The sequence below is a fragment of the Rhinoderma darwinii genome, chromosome 3, assembly GCF_050947455.1.
Source record: "Rhinoderma darwinii isolate aRhiDar2 chromosome 3, aRhiDar2.hap1, whole genome shotgun sequence".
NCBI lineage: Eukaryota > Metazoa > Chordata > Amphibia > Anura > Rhinodermatidae > Rhinoderma > Rhinoderma darwinii.
Genome location: NC_134689.1, coordinates 412,925,249 through 412,948,615, shown reverse-complemented (window position 1 = coordinate 412,948,615; position 23,367 = coordinate 412,925,249). Strand labels below are relative to the sequence as shown.

The following is a 23,367-nucleotide window of genomic DNA, read 5'->3' as shown; positions in this document are numbered from 1 at the left end:
TGAGACCGTGTGGCCTAATGGATAAGGCGTCTGACTTCGGATCAGAAGATTGAGGGTTCGAGTCCCTTCATGGTTGCAGCTTTTAAGTGCTCTTCAGATGACCTTCTAAGCATTTGAGTCCTTTCCTGGTTGCACCAGATAAGGTTCAGATGCTTTCTTAATTTGATGACATACTTGGTGTCGTTATAGGCTATGTTTCTACATGATTGATAGTGAATATTTTTATATGGCTAGTCAGCAGTTACCAGAAGTGAGATTTTAATCCATGCCTATATTTATAGACCATAACACACAATATTGTGAAAATATTTATTCTTAAATCTGGGCACTCGGTCATTTTTACTAAATACCCGTAAATATCTAAAAAATAACAAAACTTTTTCACTCCTATATTTAAATACCACAACACACAATATTGAGAAAATGTTATCAGAAGTGAGATTTGAATCCATACCTACATTTAAGTACTGTAATACACAATATTAAGAAAATGTTTTTTTATAAATTTGGGCACTCGGTCATTTTTACAAAACACCTAAAAATGTATAAAAAAAAACTTTTTCTGCTAGGCTCCAGGAACTCAAAATTTTCCAAAAATTAGGAACATGTGAGACCGTGTGGCCTAAAGGATAAGTCGTCTGACTTGGGATCAGAAGATTGAGGGTTCGAGTCCCTTCATGGTCGCAGCTTTTAAGTGCTCTTCAGATGACCTTCTAAGCATTTGAGTCCTTTCCTGGTTGCAACAGCTAAGGTTCAGATGCTTTCTTAATTTGATGACATACTTGGTGTCGTTATAGGCTAGATTTTTACATGATTGATAGTGAATATTTTTATATGGCTAGTCAGCAGTTACCAGAAGTGAGATTTTAATCCATGCCTATATTTATAGACCATAACACACAATATTGTGAAAATATTTATTCTTAAATCTGGGCACTCGGTCATTTTTACTAAATACCCGTAAATATCTAAAAAAACAAAAAACTTTTTCACTCCTATATTTAAATACCACAACACACAATATTGAGAAAATGTTAACAGAAGTGAGATTTGAATCCATACCTATATTAAAGGACTGTAATACACAATATTAAGAAAATGCTTTTTTATACATTTGGACACTCGGTCATTTTTACAAAATACCTAAAAATGTATAAAATAAATCTTTTTCTGCTAGGCTCCAGGAACTCAACATTTTCCAAAAATTAGGAGCATGTGAGACCGTGTGGCCTAATGGATAAGGCGTCTGACTTCGAATCAGAAGATTGAGGGTTCGAGTCCCTTCATGGTCGCAGATTTTAAGTGCTCTTCAGATGACCTTCTAAGCATTTGAGTCCTTTCCTGGTTGCAACAGCTAAGGTTCAGATGCTTTCTTAATTTGATGACATACTTGGTGTCGTTATAGGCTATATTTCTACATGATTGATAGTGAATATTTTTATATGGCTAGTCAGCAGTTACCAGAAGTGAGATTTTAATCCATGCCTATATTTATAGACCATAACACACAATATTGTGAAAATATTTATTCTTAAATCTGGGCACTCGGTCATTTTTACTAAATACCCGTAAATACCTAAAAAAACAAAAAACTTTTTCACTCCTATATTTAAATACCACAACACATAATATTGAGAAAATGTTATCAGAAGTGAGATTTTAATCCATACCTACATTTAAGTACTGTAATACACAATATTAAGAAAATGTTTTTTTATAAATTTGGGCACTCGGTCATTTTTACAAAACACCTAAAAATGTATAAAAAAAACCTTTTTCTGTTAGGCTCCAGGAACTCAACATTTTCAAAAAATTAGGGACATGTGAGACCGTGTGGCCTAATGGATAAGGCGTCTGACTTCGGATCAGAAGATTGAGGGTTCGAGTCCCTTCATGGTTGCAGCTTTTAAGTGCTCTTCAGATGACCTTCTAAGCATTTGAGTCCTTTCCTGGTTGCACCAGATAAGGTTCAGATGCTTTCTTAATTTGATGACATACTTGGTGTCGTTATAGGCTATGTTTCTACATGATTGATAGTGAATATTTTTATATGGCTAGTCAGCAGTTACCAGAAGTGAGATTTTAATCCATGCCTATATTTATAGACCATAACACACAATATTGTGAAAATATTTATTCTTAAATCTGGGCACTCGGTCATTTTTACTAAATACCCGTAAATATCTAAAAAATAACAAAACTTTTTCACTCCTATATTTAAATACCACAACACACAATATTGAGAAAATGTTATCAGAAGTGAGATTTGAATCCATACCTACATTTAAGTACTGTAATACACAATATTAAGAAAATGTTTTTTTATAAATTTGGGCACTCGGTCATTTTTACAAAACACCTAAAAATGTATAAAAAAAAACTTTTTCTGCTAGGCTCCAGGAACTCAAAATTTTCCAAAAATTAGGAACATGTGAGACCGTGTGGCCTAAAGGATAAGTCGTCTGACTTGGGATCAGAAGATTGAGGGTTCGAGTCCCTTCATGGTCGCAGCTTTTAAGTGCTCTTCAGATGACCTTCTAAGCATTTGAGTCCTTTCCTGGTTGCAACAGCTAAGGTTCAGATGCTTTCTTAATTTGATGACATACTTGGTGTCGTTATAGGCTAGATTTTTACATGATTGATAGTGAATATTTTTATATGGCTAGTCAGCAGTTACCAGAAGTGAGATTTTAATCCATGCCTATATTTATAGACCATAACACACAATATTGTGAAAATATTTATTCTTAAATCTGGGCACTCGGTCATTTTTACTAAATACCCGTAAATATCTAAAAAAAAAAAAAACTTTTTCACTCCTATATTTAAATACCACAACACACAATATTGAGAAAATGTTATCAGAAGTGAGATTTGAATCCATACCTACATTTAAGTACTGTAATACACAATATTAAGAAAATGTTTTTTTATAAATTTGGGCACTCGGTCATTTTTACAAAACACCTAAAAATGTATAAAAAAAACCTTTTTCTGTTAGGCTCCAGGAACTCAACATTTTCCAAAAATTAGGGACAAGTGAGACCGTGTGGCCTAATGGATAAGGCGTCTGACTTTGGATCAGAAGATGGAGGGTTCGAGTCCCTTCATGGTTGCAGCTTTTAAGTGCTCTTCAGATGACCTTCTAAGCATTTGAGTCCTTTCCTGGTTGCACCAGCTAAGGTTCAGATGCTTCCTTAATTTGATGACATACTTGGTGTCGTTATAGGCTATATTTCTACATGATTGATAGTGAATATTTTTATATGGCTAGTCAGCAGTTACCAGAAGTGAGATTTTAATCCATGCCTATATTTATAGACCATAACACACAATATTGTGAAAATATTTATTCTTAAATCTGGGCACTCGGTCATTTTTACTAAATACCCGTAAATATCTAAAAAAAAAAAAAACTTTTTCACTCCTATATTTAAATACCACAACACACAATATTGAGAAAATGTTATCAGAAGTGAGATTTGAATCCATACCTACATTTAAGTACTGTAATACACAATATTAAGAAAATGTTTTTTTATAAATTTGGGCACTCGGTCATTTTTACAAAACACCTAAAAATGTATAAAAAAAACCTTTTTCTGTTAGGCTCCAGGAACTCAACATTTTCCAAAAATTAGGGACAAGTGAGACCGTGTGGCCTAATGGATAAGGCGTCTGACTTTGGATCAGAAGATGGAGGGTTCGAGTCCCTTCATGGTTGCAGCTTTTAAGTGCTCTTCAGATGACCTTCTAAGCATTTGAGTCCTTTCCTGGTTGCACCAGCTAAGGTTCAGATGCTTTCTTAATTTGATGACATACTTGGTGTCGTTATAGGCTATATTTCTACATGATTGATAGTGAATATTTTTATATGGCTAGTCAGCAGTTACCAGAAGTGAGATTTTAATCCATGCCTATATTTATAGACCATAACACACAATATTGTGAAAATATTTATTCTTAAATCTGGGCACTCGGTCATTTTTACTAAATACCCGTAAATATCTAAAAAATAACAAAACTTTTTCACTCCTATATTTAAATACCACAACACACAATATTGAGAAAATGTTATCAGAAGTGAGATTTGAATCCATACCTACATTTAAGTACTGTAATACACAATATTAAGAAAATGTTTTTTTATAAATTTGGGCACTCGGTCATTTTTACAAAACACCTAAAAATGTATAAAAAAAAACTTTTTCTGCTAGGCTCCAGGAACTCAAAATTTTCCAAAAATTAGGAACATGTGAGACCGTGTGGCCTAAAGGATAAGGCGTCTGACTTGGGATCAGAAGATTGAGGGTTCGAGTCCCTTCATGGTCGCAGCTTTTAAGTGCTCTTCAGATGACCTTCTAAGCATTTTAGTCCTTTCCTGGTTGCACCAGCTAAGGTTCAGATGCTTTCTTAATTTGATGACATACTTGGTGTCGTTATAGGCTATATTTCTACATGATTGATAGTGAATATTTTTATATGGCTAGTCAGCAGTTACCAGAAGTGAGATTTTAATCCATGCCTATATTTATAGACCATAACACACAATATTGTGAAAATATTTATTCTTAAATCTGGGCACTCGGTCATTTTTACTAAATACCCGTAAATACCTAAAAAAACAAAAAACTTTTTCACTCCTATATTTAAATACCACAACACATAATATTGAGAAAATGTTATCAGAAGTGAGATTTGAATCCATACCTACATTTAAGTACTGTAATACACAATATTAAGAAAATGTTTTTTTATAAATTTGGGCACTCGGTCATTTTTACAAAACACCTAAAAATGTATAAAAAAAACCTTTTTCTGTTAGGCTCCAGGAACTCAACATTTTCAAAAAATTAGGGACATGTGAGACCGTGTGGCCTAATGGATAAGGCGTCTGACTTCGGATCAGAAGATTGAGGGTTCGAGTCCCTTCATGGTTGCAGCTTTTAAGTGCTCTTCAGATGACCTTCTAAGCATTTGAGTCCTTTCCTGGTTGCACCAGCTAAGGTTCAGATGCTTTCTTAATTTGATGACATACTTGGTGTCGTTATAGGCTATGTTTCTACATGATTGATAGTGAATATTTTTATATGGCTAGTCAGCAGTTACCAGAAGTGAGATTTTAATCCATGCCTATATTTATAGACCATAACACACAATATTGTGAAAATATTTATTCTTAAATCTGGGCACTCGGTCATTTTTACTAAATACCCGTAAATATCTAAAAAATAACAAAACTTTTTCACTCCTATATTTAAATACCACAACACACAATATTGAGAAAATGTTATCAGAAGTGAGATTTGAATCCATACCTACATTTAAGTACTGTAATACACAATATTAAGAAAATGTTTTTTTATAAATTTGGGCACTCGGTCATTTTTACAAAACACCTAAAAATGTATAAAAAAAAACTTTTTCTGCTAGGCTCCAGGAACTCAAAATTTTCCAAAAATTAGGAACATGTGAGACCGTGTGGCCTAAAGGATAAGTTGTCTGACTTGGGATCAGAAGATTGAGGGTTCGAGTCCCTTCATGGTCGCAGCTTTTAAGTGCTCTTCAGATGACCTTCTAAGCATTTTAGTCCTTTCCTGGTTGCAACAGCTAAGGTTCAGATGCTTTCTTAATTTGATGACATACTTGGTGTCGTTATAGGCTAGATTTTTACATGATTGATAGTGAATATTTTTATATGGCTAGTCAGCAGTTACCAGAAGTGAGATTTTAATCCATGCCTATATTTATAGACCATAACACACAATATTGTGAAAATATTTATTCTTAAATCTGGGCACTCGGTCATTTTTACTAAATACCCGTAAATATCTAAAAAAACAAAAAAACTTTTTCACTCCTATATTTAAATACCACAACACACAATATTGAGAAAATGTTATCAGAAGTGAGATTTGAATCCATACCTACATTTAAGTACTGTAATACACAATATTAAGAAAATGTTTTTTTATAAATTTGGGCACTCGGTCATTTTTACAAAACACCTAAAAATGTATAAAAAAAACCTTTTTCTGTTAGGCTCCAGGAACTCAACATTTTCCAAAAATTAGGGACAAGTGAGACCGTGTGGCCTAATGGATAAGGCGTCTGACTTCGGATCAGAAGATGGAGGGTTCGAGTCCCTTCATGGTTGCAGCTTTTAAGTGCTCTTCAGATGACCTTCTAAGCATTTGAGTCCTTTCCTGGTTGCACCAGCTAAGGTTCAGATGCTTTCTTAATTTGATGACATACTTGGTGTCGTTATAGGCTATATTTCTACATGATTGATAGTGAATATTTTTATATGGCTAGTCAGCAGTTACCAGAAGTGAGATTTTAATCCATGCCTATATTTATAGACCATAACACACAATATTGTGAAAATATTTATTCTTAAATCTGGGCACTCGGTCATTTTTACTAAATACCCGTAAATATCTAAAAAATAACAAAACTTTTTCACTCCTATATTTAAATACCACAACACACAATATTGAGAAAATGTTATCAGAAGTGAGATTTGAATCCATACCTACATTTAAGTACTGTAATACACAATATTAAGAAAATGTTTTTTTATAAATTTGGGCACTCGGTCATTTTTACAAAACACCTAAAAATGTATAAAAAAAAACTTTTTCTGCTAGGCTCCAGGAACTCAAAATTTTCCAAAAATTAGGAACATGTGAGACCGTGTGGCCTAAAGGATAAGGCGTCTGACTTGGGATCCGAAGATTGAGGGTTCGAGTCCCTTCATGGTCGCAGCTTTTAAGTGCTCTTCAGATGACCTTCTAAGCATTTTAGTCCTTTCCTGGTTGCACCAGCTAAGGTTCAGATGCTTTCTTAATTTGATGACATACTTGGTGTCGTTATAGGCTATATTTCTACATGATTGATAGTGAATATTTTTATATGGCTAGTCAGCAGTTACCAGAAGTGAGATTTTAATCCATGCCTATATTTATAGACCATAACACACAATATTGTGAAAATATTTATTCTTAAATCTGGGCACTCGGTCATTTTTACTAAATACCCGTAAATACCTAAAAAAACAAAAAACTTTTTCACTCCTATATTTAAATACCACAACACATAATATTGAGAAAATGTTATCAGAAGTGAGATTTGAATCCATACCTACATTTAAGTACTGTAATACACAATATTAAGAAAATGTTTTTTTATAAATTTGGGCACTCGGTCATTTTTACAAAACACCTAAAAATGTATAAAAAAAACCTTTTTCTGTTAGGCTCCAGGAACTCAACATTTTCAAAAAATTAGGGACATGTGAGACCGTGTGGCCTAATGGATAAGGCGTCTGACTTCGGATCAGAAGATTGAGGGTTCGAGTCCCTTCATGGTTGCAGCTTTTAAGTGCTCTTCAGATGACCTTCTAAGCATTTGAGTCCTTTCCTGGTTGCACCAGCTAAGGTTCAGATGCTTTCTTAATTTGATGACATACTTGGTGTCGTTATAGGCTATGTTTCTACATGATTGATAGTGAATATTTTTATATGGCTAGTCAGCAGTTACCAGAAGTGAGATTTTAATCCATGCCTATATTTATAGACCATAACACACAATATTGTGAAAATATTTATTCTTAAATCTGGGCACTCGGTCATTTTTACTAAATACCCGTAAATATCTAAAAAATAACAAAACTTTTTCACTCCTATATTTAAATACCACAACACACAATATTGAGAAAATGTTATCAGAAGTGAGATTTGAATCCATACCTACATTTAAGTACTGTAATACACAATATTAAGAAAATGTTTTTTTATAAATTTGGGCACTCGGTCATTTTTACAAAACACCTAAAAATGTATAAAAAAAACCTTTTTCTGTTAGGCTCCAGGAACTCAACATTTTCAAAAAATTAGGGACATGTGAGACCGTGTGGCCTAATGGATAAGGCGTCTGACTTCGGATCAGAAGATTGAGGGTTCGAGTCCCTTCATGGTTGCAGCTTTTAAGTGCTCTTCAGATGACCTTCTAAGCATTTGAGTCCTTTCCTGGTTGCACCAGCTAAGGTTCAGATGCTTTCTTAATTTGATGACATACTTGGTGTCGTTATAGGCTATGTTTCTACATGATTGATAGTGAATATTTTTATATGGCTAGTCAGCAGTTACCAGAAGTGAGATTTTAATCCATGCCTATATTTATAGACCATAACACACAATATTGTGAAAATATTTATTCTTAAATCTGGGCACTCGGTCATTTTTACTAAATACCCGTAAATATCTAAAAAATAACAAAACTTTTTCACTCCTATATTTAAATACCACAACACACAATATTGAGAAAATGTTATCAGAAGTGAGATTTGAATCCATACCTACATTTAAGTACTGTAATACACAATATTAAGAAAATGTTTTTTTATAAATTTGGGCACTCGGTCATTTTTACAAAACACCTAAAAATGTATAAAAAAAACCTTTTTCTGTTAGGCTCCAGGAACTCAACATTTTCAAAAAATTAGGGACATGTGAGACCGTGTGGCCTAATGGATAAGGCGTCTGACTTCGGATCAGAAGATTGAGGGTTCGAGTCCCTTCATGGTTGCAGCTTTTAAGTGCTCTTCAGATGACCTTCTAAGCATTTGAGTCCTTTCCTGGTTGCACCAGCTAAGGTTCAGATGCTTTCTTAATTTGATGACATACTTGGTGTCGTTATAGGCTATATTTCTACATGATTGATAGTGAATATTTTTATATGGCTAGTCAGCAGTTACCAGAAGTGAGATTTTAATCCATGCCTATATTTATAGACCATAACCCCCCATATTGTGAAAATATTTATTCTTAAATCTGGGCACTCGGTCATTTTTACTAAATACCCGTAAATATCTAAAAAAAAACAAAACTTTTTCACTCCTATATTTAAATACCACAACACACAATATTGAGAAAATGTTATCAGAAGTGAGATTTGAATCCATACCTATATTAAAGGACTGTAATACACAATATTAAAAAAATGCTTTTTTATACATTTGGGCACTCGGTCATTTTTACAAAATACCTAAAAATGTATAAAATAAATCTTTTTCTGCTAGGCTCCAGGAACTCAACATTTTCCAAAAATTAGGAACATGTGAGACTGTGTGGCCTAAAGGATAAGTCGTCTGACTTGGGATCAGAAGATTGAGGGTTCGAGTCCCTTCATGGTCGCAGCTTTTAAGTGCTCTTCAGATGACCTTCTAAGCATTTTAGTCCTTTCCTGGTTGCAACAGCTAAGGTTCAGATGCTTTCTTAATTTGATGTCGTTATAGGCTATATTTCTACATGATTGATAGTGAATATTTTTATATGGCTAGTCAGCAGTTACCAGAAGTGAGATTTTAATCCATGCCTATATTTATAGACCATAACACACAATATTGTGAAAATATTTATTCTTAAATCTGGGCACTCGGTCATTTTTACTAAATACCCGTAAATATCTAAAAAAACAAAAAACTTTTTCACTCCTATATTTAAATACCACAACACACAATATTGAGAAAATGTTATCAGAAGTGAGATTTGAATCCATACCTATATTTAAGTACTGTAATACACAATATTAAGAAAATGTTTTTTTATAAATTTGGACACTCGGTCATTTTTACAAAACACCTAAAAATGTATAAAAAAAACCTTTTTCTGTTAGGCTCCAGGAACTCAACATTTTCAAAAAATTAGGGACATGTGAGACCGTGTGGCCTAATGGATAAGGCGTCTGACTTCGGATCAGAAGATTGAGGGTTCGAGTCCCTTCATGGTTGCAGCTTTTAAGTGCTCTTCAGATGACCTTCTAAGCATTTGAGTCCTTTCCTGGTTGCACCAGCTAAGGTTCAGATGCTTTCTTAATTTGATGACATACTTGGTGTCGTTATAGGCTATGTTTCTACATGATTGATAGTGAATATTTTTATATGGCTAGTCAGCAGTTACCAGAAGTGAGATTTTAATCCATGCCTATATTTATAGACCATAACACACAATATTGTGAAAATATTTATTCTTAAATCTGGGCACTCGGTCATTTTTACTAAATACCCGTAAATATCTAAAAAATAACAAAACTTTTTCACTCCTATATTTAAATACCACAACACACAATATTGAGAAAATGTTATCAGAAGTGAGATTTGAATCCATACCTACATTTAAGTACTGTAATACACAATATTAAGAAAATGTTTTTTTATAAATTTGGGCACTCGGTCATTTTTACAAAACACCTAAAAATGTATAAAAAAAAACTTTTTCTGTTAGGCTCCAGGAACTCAACATTTTCAAAAAATTAGGGACATGTGAGACCGTGTGGCCTAATGGATAAGGCGTCTGACTTCGGATCAGAAGATTGAGGGTTCGAGTCCCTTCATGGTTGCAGCTTTTAAGTGCTCTTCAGATGACCTTCTAAGCATTTGAGTCCTTTCCTGGTTGCACCAGCTAAGGTTCAGATGCTTTCTTAATTTGATGACATACTTGGTGTCGTTATAGGCTATATTTCTACATGATTGATAGTGAATATTTTTATATGGCTAGTCAGCAGTTACCAGAAGTGAGATTTTAATCCATGCCTATATTTATAGACCATAACCCCCCATATTGTGAAAATATTTATTCTTAAATCTGGGCACTCGGTCATTTTTACTAAATACCCGTAAATATCTAAAAAAAAACAAAACTTTTTCACTCCTATATTTAAATACCACAACACACAATATTGAGAAAATGTTATCAGAAGTGAGATTTGAATCCATACCTATATTAAAGGACTGTAATACACAATATTAAAAAAATGCTTTTTTATACATTTGGGCACTCGGTCATTTTTACAAAATACCTAAAAATGTATAAAATAAATCTTTTTCTGCTAGGCTCCAGGAACTCAACATTTTCCAAAAATTAGGAACATGTGAGACTGTGTGGCCTAAAGGATAAGTCGTCTGACTTGGGATCAGAAGATTGAGGGTTCGAGTCCCTTCATGGTCGCAGCTTTTAAGTGCTCTTCAGATGACCTTCTAAGCATTTTAGTCCTTTCCTGGTTGCAACAGCTAAGGTTCAGATGCTTTCTTAATTTGATGTCGTTATAGGCTATATTTCTACATGATTGATAGTGAATATTTTTATATGGCTAGTCAGCAGTTACCAGAAGTGAGATTTTAATCCATGCCTATATTTATAGACCATAACACACAATATTGTGAAAATATTTATTCTTAAATCTGGGCACTCGGTCATTTTTACTAAATACCCGTAAATATCTAAAAAAACAAAAAACTTTTTCACTCCTATATTTAAATACCACAACACACAATATTGAGAAAATGTTATCAGAAGTGAGATTTGAATCCATACCTATATTTAAGTACTGTAATACACAATGTTAAGAAAATGTTTTTTTATAAATTTGGACACTCGGTCATTTTTACAAAACACCTAAAAATGTATAAAAAAAACCTTTTTCTGTTAGGCTCCAGGAACTCAACATTTTCAAAAAATTAGGGACATGTGAGACCGTGTGGCCTAATGGATAAGGCGTCTGACTTCGGATCAGAAGATTGAGGGTTCGAGTCCCTTCATGGTTGCAGCTTTTAAGTGCTCTTCAGATGACCTTCTAAGCATTTGAGTCCTTTCCTGGTTGCACCAGCTAAGGTTCAGATGCTTTCTTAATTTGATGACATACTTGGTGTCGTTATAGGCTATGTTTCTACATGATTGATAGTGAATATTTTTATATGGCTAGTCAGCAGTTACCAGAAGTGAGATTTTAATCCATGCCTATATTTATAGACCATAACACACAATATTGTGAAAATATTTATTCTTAAATCTGGGCACTCGGTCATTTTTACTAAATACCCGTAAATATCTAAAAAATAACAAAACTTTTTCACTCCTATATTTAAATACCACAACACACAATATTGAGAAAATGTTATCAGAAGTGAGATTTGAATCCATACCTACATTTAAGTACTGTAATACACAATATTAAGAAAATGTTTTTTTATAAATTTGGGCACTCGGTCATTTTTACAAAACACCTAAAAATGTATAAAAAAAAACTTTTTCTGTTAGGCTCCAGGAACTCAACATTTTCAAAAAATTAGGGACATGTGAGACCGTGTGGCCTAATGGATAAGGCGTCTGACTTCGGATCAGAAGATTGAGGGTTCGAGTCCCTTCATGGTTGCAGCTTTTAAGTGCTCTTCAGATGACCTTCTAAGCATTTGAGTCCTTTCCTGGTTGCACCAGCTAAGGTTCAGATGCTTTCTTAATTTGATGACATACTTGGTGTCGTTATAGGCTATATTTCTACATGATTGATAGTGAATATTTTTATATGGCTAGTCAGCAGTTACCAGAAGTGAGATTTTAATCCATGCCTATATTTATAGACCATAACCCCCCATATTGTGAAAATATTTATTCTTAAATCTGGGCACTCGGTCATTTTTACTAAATACCCGTAAATATCTAAAAAAAAACAAAACTTTTTCACTCCTATATTTAAATACCACAACACACAATATTGAGAAAATGTTATCAGAAGTGAGATTTGAATCCATACCTATATTAAAGGACTGTAATACACAATATTAAAAAAATGCTTTTTTATACATTTGGGCACTCGGTCATTTTTACAAAATACCTAAAAATGTATAAAATAAATCTTTTTCTGCTAGGCTCCAGGAACTCAACATTTTCCAAAAATTAGGAACATGTGAGACTGTGTGGCCTAAAGGATAAGTCGTCTGACTTGGGATCAGAAGATTGAGGGTTCGAGTCCCTTCATGGTCGCAGCTTTTAAGTGCTCTTCAGATGACCTTCTAAGCATTTTAGTCCTTTCCTGGTTGCAACAGCTAAGGTTCAGATGCTTTCTTAATTTGATGTCGTTATAGGCTATATTTCTACATGATTGATAGTGAATATTTTTATATGGCTAGTCAGCAGTTACCAGAAGTGAGATTTTAATCCATGCCTATATTTATAGACCATAACACACAATATTGTGAAAATATTTATTCTTAAATCTGGGCACTCGGTCATTTTTACTAAATACCCGTAAATATCTAAAAAAAAACAAAACTTTTTCACTCCTATATTTAAATACCACAACACACAATATTGAGAAAATGTTATCAGAAGTGAGATTTGAATCCATACCTATATTTAAGTACTGTAATACACAATATTAAGAAAATGTTTTTTTATAAATTTGGACACTCGGTCATTTTTACAAAATACCTAAAAATGTATAAAAAAAATATTTTTCTGCTAGGCTCCAGGAACTCAAAATTTTCCAAAAATTAGGAACATGTGAGACCGTGTGGCCAAATGGATAAGGCGTCTGACTTCGGATCAGAAGATTGAGAGTTCGAGTCCCTTCATGGTCGCAGCTTTTAAGTGCTCTTCAGATGACCTTCTAAGCATTTGAGTCCTTTCCTGGTACAACAGCTAAGGTTCAGATGCTTTCTTAATTTGATGACATACTTGGTGTCGTTATAGGCTAGATTTTTATATGATTGATAGTGAATATTTTTATATGGCTAGTCAGCAGTTACCAGAAGTGAGATTTTAATCCATGCCTATATTTATAGACCATAACACACAATATTGTGAAAATATTTATTCTTAAATCTGGGCACTCGGTCATTTTTACTAAATACCCGTAAATATCTAAAAAAACAAAAAACTTTTTCACTCCTATATTTAAATACCACAACACACAATATTGAGAAAATGTTATCAGAAGTGAGATTTGAATCCATACCTATATTTAAGTACTGTAATACACAATATTAAGAAAATGTTTTTTATAAATTTGGGCACTCGGTCATTTTTACAAAATACCTAAAAATGTATAAAAAAAATCTTTTTCTGCTAGGCTCCAGGAACTCAAAATTTTCCAAAAATTAGGGACATGTGAGACCGTGTGGCCTAATGGATAAGGCGTCTGACTTCGGATCTGAAGATTGAGGGTTTTGAGTCCCTTCATGGTCGCAGCTTTTAAGTGCTCTTCAGATGACCTTCTAAGCATTTGAGTCCTTTCCTGGTTGCAACAGCTAAGGTTCAGATGCTTTCTTAATTTGATGACATACTTGGTGTCGTTATAGGCTAGATTTTTACATGATTGATAGTGAATATTTTTATATGGCTAGTCAGCAGTTACCAGAAGTGAGATTTTAATCCATGCCTATGTTTATAGACCATAACCCACAATATTGTGAAAATATTTATTCTTAAATCTGGGCACTCGGTCATTTTTACTAAATACCCGTAAATATCTAAAAAAACAAAAAACTTTTTCACTCCTATATTTAAATACCACAACACACAATATTGAGAAAATGTTATCAGAAGTGAGATTTGAATCCATACCTATATTTAAGTACTGTAATACACAATATAAAGAAAATCTTTTTTTTATAAATTTGGGCACTCGGTCATTTTTACAAAATACCTAAAAATGTATAAAAAAAATCTTTTTCTGCTAGGCTCCAGGAACTCAACATTTTCCAAAAATTGGGAACATGTGAGACCGTGTGGCCTAATGGATAAGGCGTCTGACTTCGGATCAGAAGATTGAGTGTTCGAGTCCCTTCATGGTTGCAGCTTTTAAGTGCTCTTCAGATGACCTTCTAAGCATTTAAGTCCTTTCCTGGTTGCAACAGCTAAGTTTTAGATGCTTTCTTAATTTGATGACATACTTGGTGTCGTTATAGGCTATATTTCTACATGATTGATAGTGAATATTTTTATATGGCTAGTCAGCAGTTACCAGAAGTGAGATTTTAATCCATGCCTATATTTATAGACCATAACACACAATATTGTGAAAATATTTATACTTAAATCTGGGCACTCGGTCATTTTTACTAAATACCCGTAAATACCTAAAAAAACAAAAAACTTTTTCACTCCTATATTTAAATACCACAACACATAATATTGAGAAAATGTTATCAGAAGTGAGATTTGAATCCATACCTATATTTAAGTACTGTAATACACAATATTAAGAAAATGCTTTTTTATACATTTGGGCACTCGGTCATTTTTACAAAATACCTAAAAATGTATAAAATAAATCTTTTTCTGCTAGGCTCCAGGAACTCAACATTTTCCAAAAATTAGGAACATGTGAGACCGTGTGGCCTAATGGATAAGGCGTCTGACTTGGGATCAGAAGATTTAGGGTTCGAGTCCCTTCATGGTTGCAGCTTTTAAGTGCTCTTCAGATGACCTTCTCAGCATTTTAGTCCTTTCCTGGTTGCAACAGCTAAGGTTCAGATGCTTTCTTAATTTGATGTCGTTATAGGCTATATTTCTACATGATTGATAGTGAATATTTTTATATGGCTAGTCAGCAGTTACCAGAAGTGATATTTTAATCCATGCCTATGTTTATAGACCATAACACACAATATTGTGAAAATATTTATTCTTAAATCTGGGCACTCGGTCATTTTTACTAAATACCCGTAAATATCTAAAAAAAAACAAAAACTTTTTCACTCCTATATTTAAATACCACAACACACAATATTGTTAAAATGTTATCAAAAGTGAGATTTGAATCCATACCTATATTTAAGTACTGTAATACACAATATTAAGAAAATGTTTTTTTATACATTTGGGCACTCGGTCATTTTTACAAAATACCTAAAAATGTATAAAAAAAATCTTTTTCTGCTAGGCTCCAGGAACTCAAAATTTTCCAAAAATTAGGAACTTGTGAGACCGTGTGGCCTAATGGATAAGGCGTCTGACTTCGGATCAGAAGATTGAGGGTTCGAGTCCCTTCATGGTCGCAGCTTTTAAGTGCTCTTCCGATGACCTTCTAAGCATTTGAGTCCTTTCCTGGTTGCAACTGCTAAGGTTCAGATGCTTTCTTAATTTGATGACATACTTGGTGTCGTTATAGGCTATATTTCTACATGATTGATAGTGAATCTTTTTATATGGCTAGTCAGCAGTTACCAGAAGTGAGATTTTAATCCATGCCTATATTTATAGACCATAACACACAATATTGTGAAAATATTTATTCTTAAATCTGGGCACTCGGTCATTTTTACTAAATACCCGTAAATATCTAAAAAAAAAACAAAACTGTTTCACTCCTATATTTAAATACCACAACACACAATATTGAGAAAATGTTATCAAAAGTGAGATTTGAATCCATACCTATATTTAAGTACTGTAATACACAATATTAAGAAAATGTTTTTTTATACATTTGGGCACTCGGTCATTTTTACAAAATACCTAAAAATGTATAAAAAAAATCTTTTTCTGCTAGGCTCCAGGAACTCAAAATTTTCCAAAAATTAGGAACTTGTGAGACCGTGTGGCCTAATGGATAAGGCGTCTGACTTCGGATCAGAAGATTGAGGGTTCGAGTCCCTTCATGGTCGCAGCTTTTAAGTGCTCTTCCGATGACCTTCTAAGCATTTGAGTCCTTTCCTGGTTGCAACTGCTAAGGTTCAGATGCTTTCTTAATTTGATGACATACTTGGTGTCGTTATAGGCTATATTTCTACATGATTGATAGTGAATCTTTTTATATGGCTAGTCAGCAGTTACCAGAAGTGAGATTTTAATCCATGCCTATATTTATAGACCATAACACACAATATTGTGAAAATATTTATTCTTAAATCTGGGCACTCGGTCATTTTTACTAAATACCCGTAAATATCTAAAAAAAAAACAAAACTGTTTCACTCCTATATTTAAATACCACAACACACAATATTGAGAAAATGTTATCAAAAGTGAGATTTGAATCCATACCTATATTTAAGTACTGTAATACACAATATTAAGAAAATGTTTTTTTATACATTTGGGCACTCGGTCATTTTTACAAAATACCTAAAAATGTATAAAAAAAATCTTTTTCTGCTAGGCTCCAGGAACTCAAAATTTTCCAAAAATTAGGAACTTGTGAGACCGTGTGGCCTAATGGATAAGGCGTCTGACTTCGGATCAGAAGATTGAGGGTTCGAGTCCCTTCATGGTCGCAGCTTTTAAGTGCTCTTCCGATGACCTTCTAAGCATTTGAGTCCTTTCCTGGTTGCAACTGCTAAGGTTCAGATGCTTTCTTAATTTGATGACATACTTGGTGTCGTTATAGGCTATATTTCTACATGATTGATAGTGAATCTTTTTATATGGCTAGTCAGCAGTTACCAGAAGTGAGATTTTAATCCATGCCTATATTTATAGACCATAACACACAATATTGTGAAAATATTTATTCTTAAATCTGGGCACTCGGTCATTTTTACTAAATACCCGTAAATATCTAAAAAAAAAACAAAACTGTTTCACTCCTATATTTAAATACCACAACACACAATATTGAGAAAATGTTATCAAAAGTGAGATTTGAATCCATACCTATATTTAAGTACTGTAATACACAATATTAAGAAAATGTTTTTTTATAAATTTGGGCACTCGGTCATTTTTACAAAATACCTAAAAATGTATAAAAAAAATATTTTTCTGCTAGGCTCCAGGAACTCAAAATTTTCCAAAAATTAGGAACTTGTGAGACCGTGTGGCCTAATGGATAAGGCGTCTGACTTCGGATCAGAAGATTGAGGGTTCGAGTCCCTTCATGGTCGCAGCTTTTAAGTGCTCTTCCGATGACCTTCTAAGCATTTGAGTCCTTTCCTGGTTGCAACAGCTAAGGTTCAGATGCTTTCTTAATTTGATGACATACTTGGTGTCGTTATAGGCTAGCTTTTTACATGATTGATAGTGAATATTTTTATATGGCTAGTCAGCAGTTACCAGAAGTGAGATTTTAATCCATGCCTATATTTATAGACCATAACACACAATATTGTGAAAATATTTATTCTTAAATCTGGGCACTCGGTCATTTTTACTAAATACCCGTAAATATCTAAAAAAACAAAAAACTTTTTCACTCCTATATTTAAATACCACAACACACAATATTGAGAAAATGTTATCAGAAGTGAGATTTGAATCCATACCTATATTTAAGTACTGTAATACACAATATTAAGAAAATGTTTTTTTATAAATTTGGACACTCGGTCATTTTTACAAAATACCTAAAAATGTATAAAAAAAATATTTTTCTGCTAGGCTCCAGGAACTCAAAATTTTCCAAAAATTAGGAACATGTGAGACCGTGTGGCCTAATGGATAAGGCGTCTGACTTCGGATCAGAAGATTGAGAGTTCGAGTCCCTTCATGGTCGCAGCTTTTAAGTGCTCTTCAGATGACCTTCTAAGCATTTGAGTCCTTTCCTGGTTGCAACAGCTAAGGTTCAGATGCTTTCTTAATTTGATGACATACTTGGTGTCGTTATAGGCTAGATTTTTACATGATTGATAGTGAATATTTTTATATGGCTAGTCAGCAGTTACCAGAAGTGAGATTTTAATCCATGCCTATGTTTATAGACCATAACCCACAATATTGTGAAAATATTTATTCTTAAATCTGGGCACTCGGTCATTTTTACTAAATACCCGTAAATATCTAAAAAAACAAAAAACTTTTTCACTCCTATATTTAAATACCACAACACACAATATTGAGAAAATGTTATCAGAAGTGAGATTTGAATCCATACCTATATTTAAGTACTGTAATACACAATATAAAGAAAATCTTTTTTTTATAAATTTGGGCACTCGGTCATTTTTACAAAATACCTAAAAATGTATAAAAAAAATCTTTTTCTGCTAGGCTCCAGGAACTCAACATTTTCCAAAAATTGGGAACATGTGAGACTGTGTGGCCTAATGGATAAGGCGTCTGACTTCGGATCAGAAGATTGAGTGTTCGAGTCCCTTCATGGTTGCAGCTTTTAAGTGCTCTTCAGATGACCTTCTAAGCATTTGAGTCCTTTCCTGGTTGCAACAGCTAAGTTTTAGATGCTTTCTTAATTTGATGACATACTTGGTGTCGTTATAGGCTATATTTCTACATGATTGATAGTGAATATTTTTATATGGCTAGTCAGCAGTTACCAGAAGTGAGATTTTAATCCATGCCTTTATTTATAGACCATAACACACAATATTGTGAAAATATTTATTCTTAAATCTGGGCACATGATCATTTTTACTAAATACCCGTAAATATCTAATAAAAAACAAAACTTTTTCACTCCTATATTTAAATACCACAACACACAATATTGAGAAAATGTTATCAGAAGTGAGATTTGAATCCATACCTATATTTAAGTACTGTAATACACAATATTAAGAAAATGTTTTTTTTATAAATTTGGGCACTCGGTCATTTTTACAAAATACCAAAAAATGTATAAAAAAAATCTTATTCTGCTAGGCTCCAGGAACTCAACATTTTCCAAAAATTATGAACATGTGAGACTGTGTGGCCTAATGGATAAGGCGTCTGACTTCAGATCAGAAGATTGAGGGTTTGAGTCCCTTCATGGTTGCAGATTTAAGTGCTCTTCAGATGACCTTCTAAGCATTTGAGTCCTTTCCTGGTTGCAACAGCTAAGTTTTAGATGCTTTCTTAATTTGATGACATACTTGGTGTCGTTATAGGCTATATTTCTACATGATTGATAGTGAATATTTTTATATGGCTAGTCAGCAGTTTACCAGAAGTGAGATTTTAATCCATGCCTATATTTATAGACCATAACACACAATATTGTGAAAATATTTATTCTTAAATCTGGGCACACGATCATTTTTACTAAATACCCGTAAATATCTAATAAAAAACAAAACTTTTTCACTCCTATATTTAAATACCACAACACACAATATTGAGAAAATGTTATCAGAAGTGAGATTTGAATCCATACCTATATTTAAATACTGTAATACACAATATTAAGAAAATGTTTTTTTTATAAATTTGGGCACTCGGTCATTTTTACAAAATACCTAAAAATGTATAAAAAAAAACTTTTTCTGCTAGGCTCCAGGAACTCAACATTTTCCAAAAATTAGGAACATGTGAGACCGTGTGGCCTAATGGATAAGGCGTCTGACTTCGGATCAGAAGATTGAGGTTTCGAGTCCCTTCATGGTTGAAGCTTTTAAGTGCTCTTCAGATGACCTTCTAAGCATTTGAGTCCTTTCCTGGTTGCAACAGCTAAGTTTTAAATGCTTTCTTAATTTGATGACATACTTGGTGTCGTTATAGGCTATATTTCTACATGATTGATAGTGAATATTTTTATATGGCTAGTCAGCAGTTACCAGAAGTGAGATTTTAATCCATGCCTATATTTATAGACCATAACACACAATATTGTGAAAATATTTATTCTTAAATCTGGGCACACGATCATTTTTACTAAATACCCGTAAATATCTAATAAAAAACAAAACTTTTTCACTCCTATATTTAAATACCACAACACACAATATTGAGAAAATGTTATCAGAAGTGAGATTTGAATCCATACCTATATTTAAGTACTGTAATACACAATATTAAGAAAATGTTTTTTTTATAAATTTGGGCACTCGGTCATTTTTACAAAATACCTAAAAATGTATAAAAAAAATCTTTTTCTGCTAGGCTCCAGGAACTCAACATTTTCCAATAATTATGAACATGTGAGACTGTGTGGCCTAATGGATAAGGCGTCTGACTTCGGATCAGAAGATTGAGGGTTTGAGTCCCTTCATGGTCGCAGCTTTTAAGTGCTCTTCAGATGACCTTCTAAGCATTTGAGTCCTTTCCTGGTTGCAACAGCTAAGTTTTAAATGCTTTCTTAATTTGATGACATACTTGGTGTCGTTATAGGCTATATTTCTACATGATTGATAGTGAATATTTTTATATGGCTAGTCAGCAGTTACCAGAAGTGAGATTTTAATCCATGCCTATATTTATAGACCATAACACACAATATTGTGAAAATATTTATTCTTAAATCTGGGCACACGATCATTTTTACTAAATACCCGTAAATATCTAATAAAAAACAAAACTTTTTCACTCCTATATTTAAATACCACAACACACAATATTGAGAAAATGTTATCAGAAGTGAGATTTGAATCCATACCTATATTTAAATACTGTAATACACAATATTAAGAAAATGTTTTTTTTATAAATTTGGGCACTCGGTCATTTTTACAAAATACCTAAAAATGTATAAAAAAAAACTTTTTTCTGCTAGGCTCCAGGAGCTCAACATTTTCCAAAAATTAGGAACATGTGAGACCGTGTGGCTTAATGGATAAGGCGTCTGACTTCGGATCAGAAGATTGAGGTTTCGAGTCCCTTCATGGTCGCAGCTTTTAAGTGCTCTTCAGATGACCTTCTAAGCATTTGAGTCCTTTCCTGGTTGCAACAGCTAAGTTTTAAATGCTTTCTTAATTTGATGACATACTTGGTGTCGTTATAGGCTATATTTCTACATGATTGATAGTGAATATTTTTATATGGCTAGTCAGCAGTTACCAGAAGTGAGATTTTAATCCATGCCTATATTTATAGACCATAACACACAATATTGTGAAAATATTTATTCTTAAATCTGGGCACACGATCATTTTTACTAAATACCCGTAAATATCTAATAAAAAACAAAACTTTTTCACTCCTATATTTAAATACCACAACACACAATATTGAGAAAATGTTATCAGAAGTGAGATTTGAATCCATACCTATATTTAAGTACTGTAATACACAATATTAAGAAAATGTTTTTTTTATAAATTTGGGCACTCGGTCATTTTTACAAAATACCTAAAAATGTATAAAAAAAATCTTTTTCTGCTAGGCTCCAGGAACTCAACATTTTCCAATAATTATGAACATGTGAGACTGTGTGGCCTAATGGATAAGGCGTCTGACTTCGGATCAGAAGATTGAGGGTTTGAGTCCCTTCATGGTCGCAGCTTTTAAGTGCTCTTCAGATGACCTTCTAAGCATTTGAGTCCTTTCCTGGTTGCAACAGCTAAGTTTTAGATGCTTTCTTAATTTGATGACATACTTGGTGTCGTTATAGGCTATATTTCTACATGATTGATAGTGAATATTTTTATATGGCTAGTCAGCAGTTTACCAGAAGTGAGATTTTAATCCATGCCTATATTTATAGACCATAACACACAATATTGTGAAAATATTTATTCTTAAATCTGGGCACACGATCATTTTTACTAAATACCCGTAAATATCTAATAAAAAACAAAACTTTTTCACTCCTATATTTAAATACCACAACACACAATATTGAGAAAATGTTATCAGAAGTGAGATTTGAATCTGTAATACACAATATTAAGAAAATGTTTTTTTTATAAATTTGGGCACTCGGTCATTTTTACAAAATACCTAAAAATGTATAAAAAAAATCTTTTTCTGCTAGGCTCCAGGAACTCAACATTTTCCAAAAATTATGAACATGTGAGACTGTGTGGCCTAATGGATAAGGCGTCTGACTTCGGATCAGAAGATTGAGGGTTTGAGTCCCTTCATGGTCGCAGCTTTTAAGTGCTCTTCAGATGACCTTCTAAGCATTTGAGTCCTTTCCTGGTTGCAACAGCTAAGTTTTAAATGCTTTCTTAATTTGATGACATACTTGGTGTCGTTATAGGCTATATTTCTACATGATTGATAGTGAATATTTTTATATGGCTAGTCAGCAGTTACCAGAAGTGAGATTTTAATCCATGCCTATATTTATAGACCATAACACACAATATTGTGAAAATATTTATTCTTAAATCTGGGCACACGATCATTTTTACTAAATACCCGTAAATATCTAATAAAAAACAAAACTTTTTCACTCCTATATTTAAATACCACAACACACAATATTGAGAAAATGTTATCAGAAGTGAGATTTGAATCCATACCAATATTTAAGTACTGTAATACACAATATTAAGAAAATGTTTTTTTTATAAATTTGGGCACTCGGTCATTTTTACAAAATACCTAAAAATGTATAAAAAAAATCTTTTTCTGCTAGGCTCCAGGAACTCAACATTTTCCAAAAATTAGGAACATGTGAGACCGTGTGGCCTAATGGATAAGGCGTCTGACTTCGGATCAGAAGATTGAGGTTTCGAGTCCCTTCATGGTCGCAGCTTTTAAGTGCTCTTCAGATGACCTTCTAAGCATTTGAGTCCTTTCCTGGTTGCAACAGCTAAGTTTTAAATGCTTTCTTAATTTGATGACATACTTGGTGTCGTTATAGGCTATATTTCTACATGATTGATAGTGAATATTTTTATATGGCTAGTCAGCAGTTACCAGAAGTGAGATTTTAATCCATGCCTATATTTATAGACCATAACACACAATATTGTGAAAATATTTATTC

General features: G+C 33.1%; 27 non-coding genes across 27 annotated transcripts; all 27 read left to right on the top strand.

Annotated features, from left to right (window-relative positions):
• The first annotated feature begins 3 nt into the window (after window positions 1-3).
• TRNAR-UCG (transfer RNA arginine (anticodon UCG)) lies at window positions 4-76 on the top strand. Its single transcript has one exon. It is a non-coding gene; the product is annotated as a tRNA-Arg (tRNA).
• Window positions 77-1,219: 1,143 nt separating this feature from the next.
• Window positions 1,220-1,292, top strand: TRNAR-UCG (transfer RNA arginine (anticodon UCG)). The gene has a single exon. It is a non-coding gene; the product is annotated as a tRNA-Arg (tRNA).
• Window positions 1,293-1,827: 535 nt separating this feature from the next.
• TRNAR-UCG (transfer RNA arginine (anticodon UCG)) lies at window positions 1,828-1,900 on the top strand. Its single transcript has one exon. It is a non-coding gene; the product is annotated as a tRNA-Arg (tRNA).
• Window positions 1,901-3,043: 1,143 nt separating this feature from the next.
• On the top strand, window positions 3,044-3,116 carry TRNAQ-UUG (transfer RNA glutamine (anticodon UUG)). Its single transcript has one exon. It is a non-coding gene; the product is annotated as a tRNA-Gln (tRNA).
• Window positions 3,117-3,651: 535 nt separating this feature from the next.
• TRNAQ-UUG (transfer RNA glutamine (anticodon UUG)) lies at window positions 3,652-3,724 on the top strand. Its single transcript has one exon. It is a non-coding gene; the product is annotated as a tRNA-Gln (tRNA).
• Window positions 3,725-4,259: 535 nt separating this feature from the next.
• TRNAP-UGG (transfer RNA proline (anticodon UGG)) lies at window positions 4,260-4,332 on the top strand. Its single transcript has one exon. It is a non-coding gene; the product is annotated as a tRNA-Pro (tRNA).
• Window positions 4,333-4,867: 535 nt separating this feature from the next.
• Window positions 4,868-4,940, top strand: TRNAR-UCG (transfer RNA arginine (anticodon UCG)). The gene has a single exon. It is a non-coding gene; the product is annotated as a tRNA-Arg (tRNA).
• A 1,144-nt stretch (window positions 4,941-6,084) lies between these two features.
• On the top strand, window positions 6,085-6,157 carry TRNAR-UCG (transfer RNA arginine (anticodon UCG)). The gene has a single exon. It is a non-coding gene; the product is annotated as a tRNA-Arg (tRNA).
• A 1,143-nt stretch (window positions 6,158-7,300) lies between these two features.
• Window positions 7,301-7,373, top strand: TRNAR-UCG (transfer RNA arginine (anticodon UCG)). Its single transcript has one exon. It is a non-coding gene; the product is annotated as a tRNA-Arg (tRNA).
• Window positions 7,374-7,908: 535 nt separating this feature from the next.
• TRNAR-UCG (transfer RNA arginine (anticodon UCG)) lies at window positions 7,909-7,981 on the top strand. Its single transcript has one exon. It is a non-coding gene; the product is annotated as a tRNA-Arg (tRNA).
• Window positions 7,982-8,516: 535 nt separating this feature from the next.
• Window positions 8,517-8,589, top strand: TRNAR-UCG (transfer RNA arginine (anticodon UCG)). The gene has a single exon. It is a non-coding gene; the product is annotated as a tRNA-Arg (tRNA).
• A 1,131-nt stretch (window positions 8,590-9,720) lies between these two features.
• TRNAR-UCG (transfer RNA arginine (anticodon UCG)) lies at window positions 9,721-9,793 on the top strand. The gene has a single exon. It is a non-coding gene; the product is annotated as a tRNA-Arg (tRNA).
• A 535-nt stretch (window positions 9,794-10,328) lies between these two features.
• TRNAR-UCG (transfer RNA arginine (anticodon UCG)) lies at window positions 10,329-10,401 on the top strand. Its single transcript has one exon. It is a non-coding gene; the product is annotated as a tRNA-Arg (tRNA).
• A 1,131-nt stretch (window positions 10,402-11,532) lies between these two features.
• Window positions 11,533-11,605, top strand: TRNAR-UCG (transfer RNA arginine (anticodon UCG)). The gene has a single exon. It is a non-coding gene; the product is annotated as a tRNA-Arg (tRNA).
• Window positions 11,606-12,140: 535 nt separating this feature from the next.
• On the top strand, window positions 12,141-12,213 carry TRNAR-UCG (transfer RNA arginine (anticodon UCG)). Its single transcript has one exon. It is a non-coding gene; the product is annotated as a tRNA-Arg (tRNA).
• A 1,131-nt stretch (window positions 12,214-13,344) lies between these two features.
• Window positions 13,345-13,417, top strand: TRNAR-UCG (transfer RNA arginine (anticodon UCG)). The gene has a single exon. It is a non-coding gene; the product is annotated as a tRNA-Arg (tRNA).
• A 1,751-nt stretch (window positions 13,418-15,168) lies between these two features.
• On the top strand, window positions 15,169-15,241 carry TRNAP-UGG (transfer RNA proline (anticodon UGG)). Its single transcript has one exon. It is a non-coding gene; the product is annotated as a tRNA-Pro (tRNA).
• A 524-nt stretch (window positions 15,242-15,765) lies between these two features.
• Window positions 15,766-15,838, top strand: TRNAR-UCG (transfer RNA arginine (anticodon UCG)). Its single transcript has one exon. It is a non-coding gene; the product is annotated as a tRNA-Arg (tRNA).
• Window positions 15,839-16,374: 536 nt separating this feature from the next.
• TRNAR-UCG (transfer RNA arginine (anticodon UCG)) lies at window positions 16,375-16,447 on the top strand. The gene has a single exon. It is a non-coding gene; the product is annotated as a tRNA-Arg (tRNA).
• Window positions 16,448-16,983: 536 nt separating this feature from the next.
• On the top strand, window positions 16,984-17,056 carry TRNAR-UCG (transfer RNA arginine (anticodon UCG)). Its single transcript has one exon. It is a non-coding gene; the product is annotated as a tRNA-Arg (tRNA).
• Window positions 17,057-17,592: 536 nt separating this feature from the next.
• On the top strand, window positions 17,593-17,665 carry TRNAR-UCG (transfer RNA arginine (anticodon UCG)). The gene has a single exon. It is a non-coding gene; the product is annotated as a tRNA-Arg (tRNA).
• A 535-nt stretch (window positions 17,666-18,200) lies between these two features.
• Window positions 18,201-18,273, top strand: TRNAR-UCG (transfer RNA arginine (anticodon UCG)). Its single transcript has one exon. It is a non-coding gene; the product is annotated as a tRNA-Arg (tRNA).
• Window positions 18,274-20,636: 2,363 nt separating this feature from the next.
• TRNAR-UCG (transfer RNA arginine (anticodon UCG)) lies at window positions 20,637-20,709 on the top strand. The gene has a single exon. It is a non-coding gene; the product is annotated as a tRNA-Arg (tRNA).
• A 537-nt stretch (window positions 20,710-21,246) lies between these two features.
• Window positions 21,247-21,319, top strand: TRNAR-UCG (transfer RNA arginine (anticodon UCG)). Its single transcript has one exon. It is a non-coding gene; the product is annotated as a tRNA-Arg (tRNA).
• A 536-nt stretch (window positions 21,320-21,855) lies between these two features.
• On the top strand, window positions 21,856-21,928 carry TRNAR-UCG (transfer RNA arginine (anticodon UCG)). Its single transcript has one exon. It is a non-coding gene; the product is annotated as a tRNA-Arg (tRNA).
• A 518-nt stretch (window positions 21,929-22,446) lies between these two features.
• TRNAR-UCG (transfer RNA arginine (anticodon UCG)) lies at window positions 22,447-22,519 on the top strand. Its single transcript has one exon. It is a non-coding gene; the product is annotated as a tRNA-Arg (tRNA).
• Window positions 22,520-23,055: 536 nt separating this feature from the next.
• On the top strand, window positions 23,056-23,128 carry TRNAR-UCG (transfer RNA arginine (anticodon UCG)). Its single transcript has one exon. It is a non-coding gene; the product is annotated as a tRNA-Arg (tRNA).
• The last annotated feature ends 239 nt before the right edge of the window (window positions 23,129-23,367 follow it).